Source organism: Helianthus annuus, chromosome 11 (assembly GCF_002127325.2).
Source record: "Helianthus annuus cultivar XRQ/B chromosome 11, HanXRQr2.0-SUNRISE, whole genome shotgun sequence".
NCBI lineage: Eukaryota > Viridiplantae > Streptophyta > Magnoliopsida > Asterales > Asteraceae > Helianthus > Helianthus annuus.
The window spans coordinates 15256555-15278557 of NC_035443.2; positions in this window are offsets into that span (position 1 = coordinate 15256555).

Below are 22003 nucleotides of genomic sequence, written 5' to 3' on the forward strand. Positions count from 1 at the left end.
GTGACGTAAATTTCCTAATTTAGGTATCCACATTCTCTTTTGATGGAACCTCCAAATTCCATCTGTTCCTTGTTCTAATTCCTTAATCATTCCTTTTAGTTTTTCAGTATCCTCCTTGATTACTGATTCTTGTGCTTTTCTAATCTGGTCGTTTAAATCTACTTGTAGGTTTAATTTAAGAGAACGTACCCTTTTTGGCTTTTCGTGATATTTTCGACTTAAAGCATCAGCCACCACATTGGCTTTTCCTGCATGATACTGGATATCACAATCATAATCACTAAGTAATTCCATCCAGCGTCTCTGTCTCATATTCAACTCTTTTTGCCCGAAGACATATCTTAAACTCTTATGATCTGTGAATATGGTAAACTTACTACCATAAAGATAATGTCTCCAAATCTTAAGGGCAAAAATTATGGCTCCTAATTCCAAATCATGGGTTGAATAATTTCCTTCATGACTCTTAAGCTGTCTAGATGCGTAAGCTATAACCTTTTGACGTTGCATTAACACACATCCATATCCTAACTTAGAAGCATCACAAAAGACTACAAAGTCTTCAGTTCCTTCTGGTAACGCTAGTATGGGTGTATGGGTTAATCTTTGCTTAAGAATTCTAAAGGCTTCTTCTTGTTTTGGTTCCCATTCAAACTTAACAGATTTACAGGTTAACTTAGTTAAAGGGATGGCTATCCTAGAAAAATCTCGGATAAATCTTCTATAATAACCGGCCAATCCTAAGAAACTTCTAACTTCAGTTGGTGACTCTGGGGTTTTCCATTTGGTAATTGCCTCGATCTTTGTTGGATCTACATAAATTCCTTCATGGTTAACTAAATGTCCGAGAAATTGTACCTGTTCTAACCAAAACTCACACTTTGAAAATTTAGCATAAAGCTTTTCCTTTCTCAATAAACTTAAAAGTAAGTGCAAGTGTTTTGCATGCTCCTCTTTACTTTTAGAGTAAATTAGAATATCATCTATGAAGACAATTATGAATTTATCCAAATATGGCTTACATATTCGGTTCATCATGTCCATAAATGCGGCTGGGGCATTGGTTAAACCAAATGGCATGACCGTAAATTCATAATGACCATACCTTGTTCTGAATGCGGTTTTAGGAATGTCCTCTTCCTGTACCTTTAGTTGATGATATCCTGATCTTAAATCGATTTTAGAGAAAAATCGAGCTCCTTGAAGTTGATCAAACAAATCATCGATCCTCGGTAATGGGTACCGATTCTTAATCGTGACTTTGTTCAATTCACGGTAGTCAATGCACATACGCATTGATCCGTCCTTCTTTTTAACGAATAAAATTGGCGCTCCCCATGGCGATGAGCTTGGCTGTATGAATCCCTTCTCCAACAACTCGTCTAGTTGTCTCTTCAGTTCTTGCATTTCAGCGGGTGCCAAACGGTAAGGTGCTTTGGCAATCGGTGCTGTTCCTGGTAACAGGTGAATTCTGAATTCAACTTCCCTGTCTGGCGGTAGTCCTGGCAATTCTTCTGGAAAGACATCTGAAAACTGGGACACTACTGGAATGTCTTTTAATTCTTTTCCTTTCGTTTTAGTGATTATAGAAATCAAATACACTATAGATCCTTTCCTTATACAACTTGTAGTTTTCATCACAGAGATGAATTTAGTGGATCTAGATAACTTATCTCCTTTAATTGTGATCTTTTCACCTCTTGGTGATTTTATCTGAATTGACTTTTGATCACATAAGATATTGGCTTTATTGGCTATTAACCAATCCATTCCTAATACGATATCAAATCCTACCAGATTCATTGGGTAAAGGTTTGCAATAAATTTTTGATTAAAAATTTCTATTCTTGCTCCTTGCAAGATTTCAGAAATTCTAACGGTTTCTCCATTTGCGGTTTCTACTAAACATTCTTGTGGTAGTTTAGTTAATGATTGATTTAGGAGTTTGCAAAATGAAGTATTAATAAAACTTTGGTTGGCACCAGAGTCAAATAATACTTTAGCAAAAATATCATTAACTAAAAACGTACCAGCAATGACGTCTGGAATCATCCTAGCTTCGTCTGCAGTTAGAACGAATGCTCTAGCATTTTTAGTGTTCTTGTTGTTTGCAGCTGGGGCTAACTTTGGACAGTTGGTCTTGATGTGACCTTGTTCCCCACAGTTGAAGCACACCCTGCTATTAGCTTTCTTCCTGCAGTCTTCTTCTTTGTGACCTGATATTTTGCAAAAATTGCAATAAATGGAGCATTTTCCAGAATGCTTCCTTTTGCAATACTTGCAATAAGGTGCAGATGTAGATCCTACATTCCTACGGTTGGAATTCCCAGAACGGAATTCTTGGGTAAGCCTTTGGGTTAGGTTTCTCCTCTGGTCTTCTTCTCTAGTACGGATTAACTCATCTGTCAAGGTATTGGCTAGTTCTACAGCTTCTTCTATAGTTTGGGGTCTAACTGCCTTGACTACATGTCTAATCTCTCCAATTAATCCCCAGATATAACGGGAGATTAATACCGGTTCAGGTGATGCAAGGGTAGGTACTATCCTAGCATATTCAAAGAATGTGGTAGTGTAACCCTTACTGTCTACCCCGGTCATTCTAAGATTTAGAAACTTATTTGCTATCTGTTCCTTTTCATTGGGAGGGCAGAATTTCCTTTCTACCATGTTCTTAAATTCCTCCCATTCCATGTTATAAATCCTATCACTTCCTCTTGACTGGAGGATAGTGTTCCACCATTCTAAGGCTGCGTTTTTAAACAGATTTGAAGCAAACATTATCCTATCTTCTTCAGCACATTTGCTTATTTTTAGAACAGCCTCAGTTTTCTCTATCCAGCGTAGGGCTGCAATGGGTCCTTCATTGCCCGAGAATTCTATTGGTTTACAGGACCAGAATTCCTTGTAAGAACAACCATATGGCATAGTTCTTCTTCTTTTGGGAATGGGCGCTTGAAGTACGGGTCCATTGTTCACGCTGTGTTCCGGTTCACTTGGTCGTTTACTGTTATGCTTACTTTTATTATTCGCTTCTTGAACCGTTTGAATAATAAATGGCATTGCATCTATAATTCCTTGTGCCACTATATGTTGAACGGCACTATTATCCATTTGGTTTCCATTGTTATTGTTGTCCGGATTCTCATTAACCACGTTAATGTTACTCTGGTTATCGTTATTCAGATTATCCTGATTTCCCTCGTTGGCCATCTGAATTTTAAACAGTTTACCAAATATTAATATCACAATTAATATTTGAATATAGCCAATCACATGACATGCACTTTTAACCAAAAGCGTCGAGCATTGCGACTTTTACTCTATTTATATAGTATGCATCATTACACACTAGTGCTGAAATTTAAATTACAATACTGACTGAAATGTAAAGCTACAATACTAATAGTAGGCATCCATAGTTTTTTTTTCTTTCTAACACATACACACATATATTTTATTATTATTATTATTACTACTACCGTTCCTGTCATCACCTTCACTGATATGGATTCATCCAAAAATCCATATTATGCTCATCGTATTTCCATACGAGGCGTTCTCCCACCTGTCGCATTCGATCACTGCTTTCTAAAATTTCCTCCCCAAAAGTCCTAAGTTCTTGGACATTTTCTGCACTCATTGGGGGTGCAGGTTCTAGGACTGGGTTTGGAAACTGGGGTACGGGTTCCTGATACGGAGGCATAGGGGCTTGGTACGGGTATGGATTCTCTAAAATTTCCCTAACATATGCATCACTAATGTTGTAGGGATCTTGAGGATCTAACCCTGGGTAAGCTCCTAAGTTGGGCATTGGCACATTTTCCTGTATTGGGTTTTGTTGCACGTAGTCCCTAACATCGTCCCACCAGGGGTCGTAATTATTTGGGTCTAGGGGATCTGGTGCAGGTACCCTAGGTATCTCCTCCGGGTTGTAATCAGGCATTTCTATCTGGTCTTCTACTTCCATGGGTTGGTCAGGATTTTGTGGTTGGGGTGCTAGCATTTGTTCCAGGTTTGGGTCAGCAGCAGTGGTTGCTAAAATATGGATATTAGCAATACCCCTATTGAGCATATCCTGATTATAAGCATCAGTTTCTCTTTTTGCTGCGGCTAACACTCGCTGTTCCTGCAACTTTTTCATTCTCTTCCTACGCTCGTGCACTCCCCTACTGAACCATCCCCTCTTTTTCTAAGGAAATGGCTCTTCAGACTGAGCCTTAAACACAAAGATTCCTTCTTCTGTGTCAGCAGAATACCCCGAGAGGGCAGGCTGAGAAGAGGAGGTGCCTTCGCTCCTAGGCGAACTAGACAGTTGACGATAGGCGTCAGAAGGTCCTTGGTCGCTCATACTGTAAACTAACAAATAGTCAGATATCACATAGCAAGAAATACAATTATACACGTATTTCCATAATTTATTTCCTAACAATTTGAATTTTGATGTCAGCAGAACACTTCTGTGGCTGAATCAGTGGCATAGCTCTGATACCACCTTCTGTCACAACCCCCGATCCCTATCTCCCGGGAACGGGCGGCCGTGAGCCAGTTTCGGTGGTATCACATTTATTTATCCAATTTGGCAGCGGAAATTTTCATCAGGACCGTAGTTAGGAAATATTTAATCAGAGTAAACCACCATGTTTTATAACATTAAACATATGGGTAAAAACCCAAGTTTTCAATACACACGTTTCATAGGAATAAATCCTATTTATTTAATAAAAACATCCATTTTATTCTTAGGTAACTTTATTGCCACTTTTCCAAGCCTCCAGTGCTGTCCAGCTGGCTTCCATTTGGCTTTCACATATTGTTACCTGAAACGCGTTTTTTAAAACATTTTGTCAGTGGAAAATACTGGTGAGTGATTCCTAGTTTAATCAAGTTTAAGTAAAAACCAATTTGCAGTATTGAGGGCACATCCGCAATTACATTTGTATCCAAGACATCACAATTAACATCAGTGGTACGGTCATACTCAACTTATGGGATGTTACCACGCCAGTAACCAATTTTGTATACAAAACCCCAACATACCCACTATAATTGTATTCTTTACAAATACTCAATAACTGCTTTGTATATATTTAATTAAGTGAGGTTTTGTAAAAACAGTAACAAAAGGTTTACAAAAAGTGGATCAACTCACATTGCTGTTTTAGGTTTTTCGTAAGGGTTTCCTGGAGATAATCTATAAATTACGCAAATGCACGGGTGTTAGTATAATAACCCATTTTAACATTAGTAATACCCTCCCCGAGACGGCATTCCAACGACTACGTCGGGCAGAACCACGACAGCCGTTATGGAACCCTAGATCAATCGGGCAGCGTATCTAATACGTCTCCAGGGGTTATAATACTTACATCGTAGCAGAATCTCGCTATTTTAGGGGGTATAATACCCGGGTATAGTAATGCCACTACAGAAAATTAAGAAAGAAAGAAAGAAGTTGAGCGAGACGGACTGAAGGCCGTTGCCTTCTATTTATAGGGCTGTAATCGCACTTTCTCGCGGTCCGCGTGAAGAACAGGCCAAGCTTACGCGGCCCGCGTCAACGCTGGGTCAACGCGTAGCTTGGCTGGGTCAGCGTATAGGTCCGCCACGATGATGACACGTGTCATCACCGGGCTGCGCCACCATTTGAGACACTTGCGGCCCGCGTTAACTAATGGAATCTCTTATGCGGCCCGCGTCAACTAAAGAATTCAGCGGAGTCCGATTACACCTTCATACGGCCCGCGTTAAGTTGAGGTGAGGTCCTACGCGGCCCGCCTCAGCTTAATTTTTAGTGTTTTTAATTTATTTTATATATTATATTCTAATTTGGGCTCGGTTTTCACATACGGGGTGCATATAAAGACATATTGATATATTTAAAAATATATTAGGGTGTCGGAAATATTATGAGGGTGTCGGTTTTACCGAGGGTTGTTATATGTGACAACCCGAACTTTCAAGGTCAGTGTCTCTTAGTCATGCAATCCTGTTTCTTGTTATTCCTCATTCATATTCTTTGCGATGATAAAAATTAGTAAACACTTGCGACTAGAATGTAATTGCTAAATGTATGACGTGATTAGACATGTTTGCTTGTGTGTAACTGCTTAACTGCAAGAAACCGTTAAAACGTTTCTACGTGTCGAATAACTAACCCAAGGAGCGAGCATTGTTAGCACTTTTGGGCTGCCACCAATTGGGCCGCATTAGTGACCCTTGCGATATATTTCACCTCGGCCCGAAGTGAATGAACCGAACCCATTCTATTCCGAGTGGACTTTGATCGAATGTGGCATGTGATCTAACTGAGTAGGTAAGGGGTCGGCCCACTTGTTAGGAACTTTGGCCTTATATTTCATGGGTACGTGACTTTCCCTATACTCTCATTATTCATGACATAACAAACCAAACCCTAAACCTCTCTAATTGTGCGACGGCAATAGCGAAACTCCTCTCTTCGAAGCAGCTTTCCTTCGGATCAAAACTTGTGGTTAGTGGTTTGTGTTTGTGCCAAATCTTTACTCGTTGACCTTTTTAGCATGTATTTGTACTAGTGAGTATGTTCAACCCGTAGTGAGTATATGTAAATTATGTTAACTATGTTGCCTGAATAAGATAGATTGTACATCGATGTTCGAGTAGTGTAATCTGGTAGATGTGATCGGGTATGTGATTGTGTGATCTTGATATTTTGATAAAGTTTTAATGTGCATATGAGTGGGGTATTGTGTGTAATTCATAATTAAAGTAAATGACAGGGGGCATGTTCGGTCCAATAATAGGGTATGTGGTGGTTTGATTAAGTCAAAGGGGATAACAAGCAAATGGCGGCCATGTGGGTGTTTGTGGTTTCGATGTAATCCAACCATGTGCACATCTCAATGGTGTTGTCAGATTAGCTAAGTAAGGCCAATGTTAATGTGAATATTGATTAAAAGTAGTATGATAAATGGTGAAATCAAAGTGGTAATATGCAATGATGATGGCCATATGGAATAAAGTTGTTTAGAAATAATCAACAACCTTAAATTGTTGTCAGAATCACATGAGTTGGGTTTAATCAAATAGTAACCCTTTCAAGATCACAATACCAAAGTTTAAAGGTCCAATAATAGGCTGAAAGCTATCACTTTGTGTCGGCCAGTATTTAGAATCCAATTAATTCTTATGCATTTTTTTTGGGTGAACATAATGGGCCGCACAACACTGGTCCGTCGCACACATGCATTGTTGATTGGGCCGAAGACTATTGGGCCTTGTTATTTAATGAATCGCACAAGGCCATTCTTTGGGTTTGGGATATATATCGTTGGACCTCACACACACAACTTGCCGTACACATGAAACGGGCTTTGAATTATTGTGAAACATATTTGTATGATAGAGGTTAAGAATTGTTAACATGGATTGATGGCCGCGTAAATGAGTAGTAGGTGAACCAAACGCTTATTCTATGACTATATGATGTGTGTTAAAAGATAGGATTGCATGAATGAATGTTGCAACTAGCATAGAAATATGTGGTGTTATTTGCATGGTACATATGAAGGATGTATGATTTGTAACTACAAAACTGATGGGTTATGATAACCATTCTAGGGTTGGTCGGTCAACGGTAAACACGTAACTAATCTTACCGAGCAAATCAAAGGTGAGGTCACTGCACTTTTCTAAGCATGCGTCCCGGTGGTTTGGGACATCTGGTAAACGTTTCTAAAGGGAATACTGGGTAAACTGTTTATTTGGTATGTTGGTTATTGAACACAGTATAAATCATGTAAGACCCCATACATCTACCGTGTTGCTGAAGAAGCAACGAGGTATTTAGTTGATAGCGCTATTAGGTTTGGCACCCTCACACCGGGCCGAAAGGACGGGCGTGAACTAATTACCTGGACTTCATGACCAATGCCTAGTTAGAGGCATTGGGGTTGGGCATTCACATCGTGTACATATAAGACCCCTTACATCTATTCAAGGTTGTTTGATACCTTGACATCATGACCAATGCCTAAATGGAGGCATTGGGGTTGGGCATTCACATCTAGTCGCCACATACGGTAATCGAGTTAATAACAACATCAAAACTAAATGTTGAACTGTTGTAAACACACATCTGGTAACTAAACACGTTAACAAACTTTGAACTCACCAGCGTCGTCTGACACACTTGTCTGCATGCTTGCAGGTCGTTAGATTTCTTGATGTGGACTTGCTATCTGGGAGTGCTGGAGTGGTCATGGATCGAGGCTTTTGGATAAACATATATTTGATACATTGGTTTTGAACATTTATTATGAAACAGTTGTTTAACGATTTACTATATGCTTCTGCTACACAACTCTTTTGGTTTAAACTTATGATTGACATTTACTATTTGCAATTAATGATATGTTTTGTTTAAATACAATGCGTTGTTCAATGTGATTAGTGGCTCGAATCCTGGTACGTCGCACATCCCGCGGAGTTCCCGCATGTGGTATTTTGGGGGTGTGACAAAAAATCGGTAGCAAACCGGTACTAGGAACGCCAAAAGTCGGTACCGAATTGGTACTTAGGATCCTTCTGTTTCGGAAATTCGGAATCGGTACCCAGTATTATTTGCTCATCTCTGACCACCGGTTTCATAAGAACAACATCATTAACATACAACTTTTTTAGTTGATTTTCTTTCGATTATTTTTTACTGTTTTTTACATTTTCTTTTTATTTTTGTTAGTGGTTCCGCGTGCAACGCGCTCGTAGTGATTTTAAAACACATGTAAACACATACTAAATAACAAAAAAAGTTCGCCGCAACGCGGCTAGGGTGATAAACCTAGTTAATATTAATTATCAACTTATCTCTACTTTATTAAAAAAACAAATGTATCCAAACAAGATGGGATAACAAAAGCAGACGTAAAATCTTGGAATCATTGACCCTCTTTGCTGAGAAATAAAACCAAAACGTAAAACATAGGAAAAAATAACTAAGTCCATCCAGGACCCGCGGGTTGGACGAATTTGTCAAACGCAGAAAAATAGACGTGACACGACAGGCCAGTCAAACGGGAAAAAATATACTAAAAAATGTTGAACCCCACACGCACGTTGTGGTGCGTTAACTCACGAAATTTAAAACGAAACGAAAAACTTGGGAAAGATAAAAAGTATGGTGGACCAAAATTGAAAATAAAAAAAAAGAGTTAGGATTAAATTGCAAAAGATGAGAAACTTTGGGTTAAAAGTAAAAAAACAAGGGTCTAAATTGAAAAATTGAAATTATTTATTAATTTTAGATCAAAATAAGGATAAAAATAAGTGATATCTATATATTGGTTACTAATTAATATTAATGAAATTTATTAAACAAATATTAATAAAATTTATGAGGTTGAAGGAGAGAACGTATGTGTCATTATTTGGAGTCTTTTATTATAAGTTACATTAAAATAATCTTATATTCATGATTATATCACTTTGATAATATTAATATTTAATATTAATATTAATTATCAACTTATCTCTACTTCATTAAAAAGACAAACGTATCCAAAGAAGATGGGATAACAAAAAAATTATACAAATTATATTCTAAAAATATATATAAACAGTATATATATGTATGTTCTTAAATCGTGAACAAATTCTATTCCGTCTACTTTGATAACACTTTCCAAAATAAGAAAATGTTAATTTTGAAATAAAACTCTTAAACACATTATTTAAAATGAATAAATTATTTAAAATGAATAAAGTTATATTTTCTTTACTTTTGTATGTATAGTTTATATTAGGGTTATATGTATTCATATCAAAATTTTTATTTATCATGTGTGATACAAGAAACAATATGAAATATGAAATATAAAAAATATAAAATAATTCAAAATTTATAATAATTTTGGTTCTTGAACACAATCAACAATAACATATTTATTTAAAGAAAATCATTTAAGTTTATATAGATGGAAAGTCAAAGAACTCAATCAACCGTATAATTATCTAAAGCTCTTTCATTTTTTATCACCAAACAATGCTTAATTGGTTATATTTATGTTCCTTCACCCCCAAGGACATGTGACGTCCTAGTAGACTCGTATCTTTGTACCCTAACTCACCTATAGAAACCAGAATATATATATATATATATATATGTATATATATATATATATTATTTAAGTTAGAATTGATATAATGCTTATATCTAAAATAATGTTGGTTTTAATGTTTACATGATAATTTAATATATATATTTAACACTTATATTGGTGTTTAAACTCGTCCTTCATGACATTTCTCCTAATTTGAGGCTCCTAGCAAAATATATATTTAAATTTTAAAGAAATGAAATTGTCCTAATTTAAGACTTGTAACAACTCTCACCAAAACTATTATTTATTATTTTATTTTGCCCAATAGGAAACCCTAATTGAGACCCCCAAGTAATCCTGCATAACCCCTAAAATTTTCAAAATAATCGGAATCAGGATCAGGGCCCCTAAAACTCAGAGGGGGTAAATTCCCGTTAGTATTATCTAAAAAGTTTTACGTGTAAAAAGAATTCGAACGAACGACCAACTCACCTGAGCTACTGGGACACGGGGCTACCCTATGCTAGGGTGGTACCCCTCGCGCCACGCGAGGGCGCCCTTTTTCCAGTATATATAGTAGACATTGGCACTTGCAATTACGCATTGGTTCGACGTTAAAATTCGATTCATGCACTGAGATATCGTCCAAATACTACAGAAACACACACAATCTCGAATTTCTGCCGCGATAACAGGGTAATAAATCGATCGCTGCTACGATTCAATGTCCGATCGATTGAAACTATCCGATGAATGTTTAAGTGCTGCTCAAATTAGGGTTTATACTTTGTCATTCGTCGTTAATTTGATGGATGTTTAAGTATCGCAATTTGTCATTCATTGTGAAGGTTTTAATCTCGTAAGTTATCGTAAATGTTGTATTAGTTACTAACCTAGTTCGTGTGCATTATTGCTTGAATTAGGTTAACAAGCTTATTAGTAGGCTAAACTCTGCCCGTATAAATCTGCAATGTGAGTCATTCTCTTTTTATCAATGTTTTACAATACCTCAAATTATTTTCAAAGGTTATAATTACAGGGATTAAGTCATGGTTATCTTAATCAGTGGCTAGTGGGGTATTGTGCACATTACTAATTTCTCACGGGTTAGGCTAATAAATCCTCACCGTGATAAACGTCACTACTTGGGGAAAGACCCAATAGTGGTATGACCATCGTCAGCAAGTGACAAAGTGCCAAATAAAAAATAAGATAAAAGCCATTGTAATCGCTCTTATGCTGTAATTTATAACTATGTGTTATTTTATCAAAATGAATGATTCACTCAGTATTTCCCCGCTGACAAAAATATTTTTTAAAACATGTTTCTGGCGACCTGCTGTAAATCAAGGAAAACGTGCTACGGAGCACTGACAAGCTTGAAGAGGTGGCCCAGTTAAAATAAATAAACATGTTTTAATAAATCAGGGAATTTCCTAGTAAAATTCCTCTATTGTAAGTTACGGGGTTTATCCCGAATTATGAAATAAAATAATCGGGCATTCCAATTTAAAAAAAAATCATGTATAAAATCTTCCGCTGTCGCATCAATTAAATACCACGGGTTCCTGTCCCGCGACTCCTGATCGGGTCAAACCGGGGCTGGGGCCGTGACAAAACTACTAACAAAATATATATTTAAATTTTAAAGAAATAAAATTAAAGATTGTTAGAGTTTTAAAATATAACAATAAATATAGGGAATTATATTATATCACTTAATTTATAAATAAATTCTCTTAATAACCTTGCTATAAATATTTATTTGTATACATTTCAAATATGTACATAGTGCATAATAAGTTATCTAGAAATACCTAATTATTTATATTTATGTTCCCTCAACCCATGGACATGTGTCGTCCTAATAGTCTCGTAAATCTTAACTCACCAATGGAAGAAGATATATATTTTAACTTAGAATTTTTTATTTTTTTTTGAAAGATCATATTTCATATACACCCCAGCAACCTATTCTAAGATGGAATAAGAAGCCGAAAAACAAGGAATACAGTTACATTATATCAAAATTACACCATTTCTTCTAATCCATTGATCCCCTTCTCACCCTATTATTATACCAAAGGAACCCCAAGACTTTGACATCCGAAACAATATCCACCACTTTAGGAGCTTTACTCGAAAAAATCCTCTCATTCCTAGCTTTCCACAATATACAACTCGTTATAATGATAATACCTTGAATAACATTCTTCATAATTCCGGAGAGGCCACATTACTCGAAAACGTGGACTAGGTCTTTAGTAGAGAACGCATACAAAGGCGGAATTCGACATCACGTGGAAAACCCATTCCAAACCCTCGCCGCTATACCACAACCCGTAAGAATATGACCTGTTGTCTCAATTTCTTCTCCACACAACATGCAATCCTCATCTTGGACATAAATATTCCTCCTTTGCAATGCAACCTATGTAGGAAGCCGGTCAAGAAACGCCCGCACATATATATATTGCATTTCACCAGAAGCCATTTGCACTATATAAAACCCAATGGGTTCTCCTCATTACCCTTCCCTCGCAACCAATTCTTAGCCACGGCCACTGTGAAGGTATTGTTTTTAACATCATTCCACAACCATTCATCTCGTCGACTAGAGAAAGACATTCCGATCAAGCTTGCTTCCAACTCGTCCCTATGATCGATCTCAGCTTCTGACCCAAGGGATCTTTTCCACTTCCACTTGATCTTAAACCGACCTTCATCCTCTTCACATCTGTCATAAATGTTGCACTGTTTCTGTGAGTCCAACGCGAAAAGATCTGGATCACTATCTTTCAAAGGTGATTGGCATAACCACGGGTCAATCCAAAAATGGATGTCCCGCCCATCACCAACTCGACCCCTTATCATACTTGTGACCCCTGCCCCATCCGACTTGAGCTTGCTACATAAAGACGCAATGTTCTTCCAAACCCCGGACACATTCCGGTTTAGAGGAAGAACTCCCCACTTTCGATCGGATCCATGAATGGAATCGACAACCTTTCCCCAAAGAGCATGTTGTTCAGTGCAATATCCATGGTTGTAAAAGTCCCGCCTAGACTCCGAGTACTCCCCGAGTACTCGCTACAAGGTAGGCTGTCGAGGCACGAGTACTAGTCTCCCAGGCCAATTACTCCCCGAGTAATCTCCGCCTAAGCCGAGTACTTCCCGAGTACTCCCGAATCCGACTAGCGAACGCCTAGCGACTTTTGCAACCATGAAAATATCTCCAACACCATTTTATAACAAGTGCTTTATTACATTCTTCAAGTCTAGCCAAGCCCAACCCGCCTTCTTCTTTTTTCCGTGTCACTTTATCCCAAGACACCCAAGCCATTTTCCTCACTTCATCCGAACCACCCCATAGAAAATTTCTTATAAGTTGATCCAACCGATTAATAACCTTAACCGGAGCCTTGAATAGAAAAATAATAAGTCGGCAAGCTATCCAACACCGACTTTATAAGAGTCACGCGCCCACTGATAGATAAAGTGTTAGCTTTCCATTTAGACAAACGGTTCCTAAATGAATTCACCACCGGGTCCCAATGAGAAATCCTATTCATATTTGCTTCCACTGTAATGCCCAAATACGAAAAAGGAAGCGCCCTTGGTTTACACCCCAACCTTTCGGCCATAATGTTTTTATCTAAAATATAGAATATCCTATTCATATTTAATTTAGAATTGATATAATTGATATAATATAATGTTTTTTATCTAAAATATAGAATATCGTATATTAACATTTATGTTGGTATTTAAACTGTTTTCTACATATTACACTTACCCTAATTTGAGACTTCTAGCTAAATATATATTTAAATTTTAAAGAAATGAAATTGTAGTTTATAATAAGAGTTTTAAAATATAACAATAAATATAGGGAATTACATTAGAGCACTTAATTTATAAATAAATTCTCTTAATAACCTTTTTATATTGTGTTCAAAGATATGAACTATTAAAATAATTAAATAAATGTTATAAATAAATTCTCTTAATAACCTTGTAATATTATGTTTAAAGATATGAGTTATTATAATAATTAAATACTAGGTTTAAAGGGAAAGTATTAAATTATCAGTTTAATACTTGTCAAATTATAATTACCATTACCATTATAAGGGAAGGTTCATTTGAGAAGAAAATTTAATTGAGAAGAAAAAAAACAAAGGGTAATTTTGTAAAATATTAAATAGTTTTTCACCTATCTCATTTATTATCATTTTAACTAATTAATTAGTCATAAAGACTACTATCCTCCACACTAGCTTTTTTTGTCTACGCACATCAAAATGGTAATTTTGTAAAATATTAAATAGTAAGGTGGTGTTTGTTTTTCCGAAAACGTTTCCTTAAAAAATGGCTGTGCGAGTTCTTTTTAATGCAATCTTGGCTCAGCCACTTCTAAGATCTTATAAGTTTTGCAGAGGGTTAAACACCACCACCAACCACCGTCCACCACCATCGTCTACCACCACCACCATTTACCACCACCGTCCACATCCACCACCCATCACCACCGTCCACCACCACCCACCATCCACGTCAACCACCCACCACTACCGTCCACCACCACCACCCACCACCCACCATCTACGTCCATCACCCACCACCACCGTCCGTACACAACTACCAGTTTATTTTAGAATTCTATATACGTTAAAAAAAACCAACCTTCTTCTTGTAGAATGTAGAGGTTTGGTACACATTTGCTTCTATAGATGTGCAGATATGGTCCACAAACTGCAGACATTTTATCTTTTAAAAAATAAACAGCACCTAACTTGTGTTCCTTCTTTAAAAAAAAATAGTGCAGAAATATGTTTAATTTATTTAACCACACTGATATAGGCCTAAAAATAGTACCGATGTTAAATTTTATGATTTTTTTATACAAATCGGTGGAGCCGAACAGATACATAACTTTGTAACTTTATGTGTGTAAACTTTATTTAATTAGACTACCCGTAGTGGGGCGTGATTTTTAAAAAAAAATTGCAAAATAACGTCCCAAAACGCCCGGAACCCATTACATGGGGCTTTTAGAGCGTTTTTTTTTTTTTGAAAAAAATTTGATTAAACGTTATGTTTAAAACGCCTTGCCCCAATCCTCTTCTCCAATCATCTTCCATCTCATTTATATGTTATCCAATAAGAATTTTTTGAGGTTTTTTTTTATTTAATTATTTTACATCTCATTTAACATAATACCTCACATCCCCACTACACCCATTTTGTAAAAACGCTCAATAATGCCCCTTACTGACTGGGCTGCCACATGGCGCAAAACGCCCCATGGTGGAGGCATTATATTGTTTAAGAGCATTCACATCCTATCCATCAAATTCCGAGAGAGAGGTTTTTATATTATAAATAGTGGATGTAAGTGGTTGTGAGTGAAGGAGAGAGAAAGTGTTACTGTTCATCTGTATATTTGAGGGGACACTGTTCACCCCCTATAATTTTTTAATATATTTTGAAAGTGATTATGAGTAGAGGTGAGAGAAAAGGTAATGATAAATGTATAAAAATATATTATTTAATTAGCAGGAGAGAGAAACTGTAGTTGTTTTTAGTGTAATTATAGGGTAAAAAATGGTGGATAGGATGTGAATGCTCTAACCACTACACATGGTCTTAGATCTTATAATACCTTCTGTACGTAAATAGTATTATATGTTTCATGCATATATCAAATTTTCGGCGCACCGTACTAGGAATTCAACTAGTTCATTCTACATTACCTAATTAATTGGTGCTATAATAGTGTGTTTAATTCTATAAAAGATCAAAGTATAGATAAAAATTTCAGAAAAAAATTGAAAATAAAAATAATTTCAAACATTATAAGTTTGTTAATAAAAATGTTCAGTATTAGTTATTAGTTCTCCGAGTTATGAAATCAGTCTACAAATCAGGTCGAGGAAACCAGAACCCAAATTATTTAACCGCTGAAGGTAGTATGCGGGCAAAACATAAATATGTAGTTAACTACTTAATTAGTCTAGTTTATAAGTTTTATAAGATAATATTTATGAGTTATGATAAGATAATTGTATACTATTCCAAAATCATAATCTTCATATCACTTCTATACATGCTTTATGTGCCCTTATTCAAACGTACATAAAATAGTATCAAGAAAATAAACTATTAGATTAAAAGGCAGAGCCGGTTCAAACATTTTATAATGATTGTAGAAGTAATAACGATGTGAGATGATAACAATAAGAATACTCATTCAATTTTTTTATTTCTTCGGATCGTCATTAGTACATATAACCTCCACACAAGATAATCGGTTTTGTTATGGGTCAAATTTACATTCCGGGATCCTCAGTGTCTAAGTATCCTGAGTTAGTACAGGATCCTAAGCCAGTCCGGGATCCCTTAAGTAAATATTGACTTAGTTCACTGATTATTGTTCTTTTCTCTTTAATTTGTTCTCACATGTAAATCATAACATCTAACGACTTAGTCTTTGTTAATTAACGGGAAATGCAATGAAGAATACGCTGAGTGAGTCATATAAAATGTGTTGACTGCATCATTCCCGAAGAATCGGTCAAGAAGTTATAGAAAACATGCAAAAGATACAGAGAAAGTGGTTTATAACGGTCACAAGTGAAGACTAACTAATCTCTGGGATTCTCGGAGATCTTTGGTTAAGGATCCCGGATAGGTTCAGTGTCCTGAACTTGCATGCGATATGATACTAACATTTATCTTGTTTATTTTATTTTATACTCGCAAGAACGGCCATACAACTTAGTCTCACCCAAAGACTCAGAATTACAGTTAATACGCATGTTTTGGTCAAAATCACACAAGGATAATGTAAGCAAATCTGATTTTTGTGAGGTTGGATACTTGATTAAATGAACAAATGCAAGAACAATAATTGAACGAAAATGGCAATGAACACAAGGACATATATGAGGAAAAAGCCCTTGATCAATGAATGATCTCCGGCAGAAAAAACCTCGGATAGTGAAAACTATCACTATCAACTATATTGAATAAGCAAGTTTACAACTTCGGAAGTATTGAGCTTGATACAATGAATTCTAGTGTGTGTGTATTCGAGAGAAAGACTAACATAAATGATGTACGGTAACCAGAGTGCCAGTGGTTTCTTAATTTAGCTCAATACCCCGCTTAACTTAGCTAAAAATATCCTAACTAACTATCCGAAAAATCAGCCATTCACCTACGATCACCACCAACGGTCTTCAGCTCGTGCACATGTCAAAATAAAGAGCATATTCCCCTGGAATCTCGATTGGAATAAGTCCTCTTCGAAACATACCTACAAAACAAGCCAAAAGGTGGTGGAAACAATTGTTAGTTTAAGAATACCAGTGAGGATCCTTAATCCTTAGTCTTCCTACATCACTTCCTGAGGATCCTTGATCCAGGTTAAACTGAGGATCCGTGATCCATAGACATTAAATGTCTGAGGATCCCCTCAGACATTTAGAAATACACATACACTGTTAACATTATACTACTAGATAATGTTTACATGATTCTTTAGGACCGATGTTAACTGATACTGCAGGACCAGTTATGTTGCCTCATTAAAACCTTACTAAGAAAAACCCAGTGGGACAAAACTTAGTCAAGGAAAAAGAGTACATACACTGTGTGTATTATGGGTACATTACTCCCCATCAATTTTACTTGTATATCTTGATGATGTTGAATCCAATCTGCTGTGACAATTGCTTAACTTGATATTTGGCGTAGTCTTCTTTGATTTGAGTGTTGTTGTCTACATTGTCTTCATACAGTGTGGCTTGAGCTTCTCTTGATCAACTCTAATCTACATACTTCTTAAATATGCTGAAATCTTCGACCTTCATAACTTGTATATGGATTGAGATAGAACTCTATGCGAGTCTAATATATATGATTCGTAACCCAGGACGCCATATTGTTCTTGTGGAACTATCACGTGTCTCGAGTTTGTAAATATGTCAAATAATTATTTAATGCGCTTTATAATTCTGCCTCATTAAAACCATGCCAGGAAAACCCAATGGAACAAAACCGTAGCTAAGGGAAAAGAGTGCACTACGCATTATGCATAATTAACAACATGATTTATGATGATGTTAAATTAGTACTTCGGGACCTATAATATAAACTGATACTACTGGATCAGTTATGTTGTCTCGTTAAAAACCTTACCAAGAAAACCCAATAGGAAAAACTTAGTGAAGGGAAAAAGAGTGCAACATTTGAGATTAGAACTGTAATCTTACCAATACATCTAACAAGAACGTAATATCAGATGTCGTTTTGTTTGCAAGATACGTCAATGCTCTGATCGCAATAAGTATAGTACTTCTTGACTATGTAGTTCAACATCCTTTTCTTGGGGTTGATAAGAATATTTTTCTATGTCAAGCGATCAGACAATCGTTCATGTACTCAACGAATGAGCTTTTTCTATATAACATCTTCTAGATGTAGTCAGATTGATGAGAAAAAAATAGTACATATATACTCGAACTACAGGTCGAGAATAACTACACTTTGTAAAGGTCATTCAAAATTTTTCTTTTTTAGTTTTGAGAGTTCCCTCTCGATGATGTTTACATTATCACTGTAAGAGTGAAATCTTGTTAAATAGATGTAGCTCATTTTATCAAAATTATACCTCTCTTTTCAGAGTATAGTCGACTGTACCACATACGAGTAGTTTCCTTTAAGATTCATATATATAACACATATGGGGTTATTGTTTCATAATGCTTCAGGGGTTTTCATGCAGATGTCATTTGCAATTGTCTCGTAGATGTATACGGTGATGACATCCATAAGTTGTTTTATCTGAAGTCATTCTGAAATTGCGAGGCCGCTTAAACATCTAAAGATTATCGCCTCCACTACAGGGGTGTACGTTTCCTCGTAATCAACTGCTGGGATTTGGGAAAAATCTTTATGTTAAAATGCATGCCTTACATCGCAAAAACTCATTATTTACGTTTCTTTTTATTTAAAGACACCCATTTATAACCTACTGGTTTGACGTCTATGGGTGTTCGAACTGCTGGTTCAAAAACGTTTAGTTTGTCGAGCAAATTTAGTTCAACCATAAGTCATGTAGCCATTTTGGCTATTTGTGTGCGTACACTCTTGCACACTTTCTATAGACGTAATCTTTTTTTTTTTCATCGATTACATCTATTGCTATAGCATAATCAAATATATCATTTTACACGCGTTTCATTACGGTTCTATATTGTACTTATTTTGTACATAATTCATCGCGATCTCATATTTGTTTGGTACTAAAGTTTCTTTTTAGAACTCCATTAGCCTCTTTTGGGGTTTTGACAACAACCTTCTTTAAGGTTTAGTATGCAACCACTTCTGGGGTTTTGTATGCAACCACTTATGGTGTTTTATGTGCCACCTCTTTTGGTGTTACACCAATTGCGTTACTCTGCTCTTTTGTGTTTGTGGGTTTTATCTTTTTGGAACCGATTTATCTCTCACAATTTATTAATATGATAATCATTTTGTGAGTACTTCCATTCGAGCAGATAAGTTTAAGTTGGTATATGTGACTTTGTCACCTTATTTGTGTTAGTGAATGCATCTTGTATTTCATTTGTTATTATTTGCAAATACACGCTCTTTCTTTTGGACTTCAGATTTGCATTGATCACTTCAAGGGTCGATATATAATATGATGCATTTTTTTATGTTACCAGTCTTTCATTTTCTTGTCTCTCCCTAAGACTGGGAATACGATGTACATATCCCATTTTATATGTTATGGTGGTGCTATTGGTACATAGGCTGCACAACAAAATATATAAAAAAAAATGGAAAACTTAGTTCTCTTCATGAGACCAGTTGTAATGGGGAGTATTGGTGATAAGCAGTTGCTTTTGAATTGATATAATCAATCGACGAATTCCGTCTTGACTACGTATGCCTCTCACATTGTGCCCAAACAATGGTCCCTCCAATTGGGTTATCAAAGAATAGTGTTAAACCATGTAAAAAAAACAACGTTCCATAGTGTTGGGCATATGTTACATATGGGTAGCTAAAAACTCACATGTAACCATGTATGAATGCCACAATCCACAATTGTACATTTCAATGGTCCCATATAAGAGGGATTGTTTGTATGAGTTTATTGTTTGGAAGGGTATAAAAATTTATTTGCCACAAAAAAAAAACTAACTAGACAAAAGATAAGACATTTTGGGAGCAATGTTTTTAGATTACTTATAGGTGCTAAGGTGCCGGTTAGCATGTTTGATTTTTTTTTTTAGCATATCATGATGCTATCTTGATGACCTATTTGGTCATGCCATGTGGTGAACATATAAATATTATAGTAACTTCTGGTTACTCACCATATTTAATTTAATGGAATATTGTGGAAAATTAGTATCATTTCTAGTAACTTCTAATATAGTCTTATGGCCATATTTGCTATATGATATATTTTAGATATTTAGTACATTTTCTTTTACACCATTCCAAGGTGATGACTTTTCATTCAAACATAGTGGAAACTTAATAAATTTTTTCGGTATACATTAGAATATGATGCATTATGAATTACAAAATTCGATATCAACGGGTAAACTTTCGATGCTCTTCTGGAGCATTTAATATGCTATTAACACGTGAGATAGTATCAATAGCGTCTCTACCAAGACAACTAAAAATTATATTACTTATGTTTGTGACAGTGTTAGTTGTGATGTGTATTAGACATTTGCCACCTCAATTTGTGATCGCTCTACTGGAGCTTCTAGATTTGCATATGTATGATACATGCATTCACGTGAGTATGATAAGGTCTTTGTGTATCACTGGTTGGTCAATACACATTTGAAGCGAAGTGAATGTCTGTATTTCCCCTTCTCGCAATTGCCACTTAGTAAGCGACTCATATTATGTTCGTTTGGGCCATAGATATCAGTTTTTTTTTCATGATCATCCACACGTAAGGCCTATACTGTGGCCGATAATCCTTTGCTCCTCTGGTGACATTAACAAATTATAACATTTACATCCGAGCGTTTTGTGAAATCACATTCTTGGTATTGCTGCATCAGGATCATGTCGAGAAGATTTATAGCAAGCTTTTCAAAGGATGACTAACTTCTGGTGGTCAAACATGTCGATTGGGTATTTTCACACGTTTAGAATACGTCATGGAGGATAAATATTATAGTTTGAGCCTTTGTTTAGAGGGAAAACATGTACTATTCATAAGGTTTTCCATCACTAGGCTAGGCTATATGTTAGCCAAAAACGCCAAGTGCGATGAACTAAAGTTTGAGTTGAACTTGAAAAATAGCTATTTTTCATCATTTCATGTGAGGACACATTTCTAATGATTATATCAATGTCTATTAATATTTGTTTAGCAACAATAAGCAATTAGAAGAATAACCATACAATTAATTATGTTGACTATGCATAGCATGTAACAAGCTGAAATATCAAATCACTAAAGCATAATAATGTTTATCTCATCGTAGTTGTTTGGTAACCAGCTACCAATGAAATTTGTATTAATTTGTTTAGCACATTTAACTTGTCAAAAGGCAATACATATAACATATATGCTATCTAAAACAATGAGACCAACAGAAGTATTGCTAAACGAATGAAATCCGTAACATATACCCATAAGCAAGTTATATGCATGTTAATTATTCACAATTTATATGCATATCAATTACATATATAAATCACACACAATCCTAGGACATTATACGTATACATATATGTGTGTGTGAGTGTTAAAGAGATTAAGCTCATATTAATTTGCTTGTCATGTTTAGAAAAAACAATTGAATTTCCGAGGATTGAAGAAAGTAACGTTTGTAAAAAAAACCGTCATGAATATAATTGGGTTTTATATCATTTTT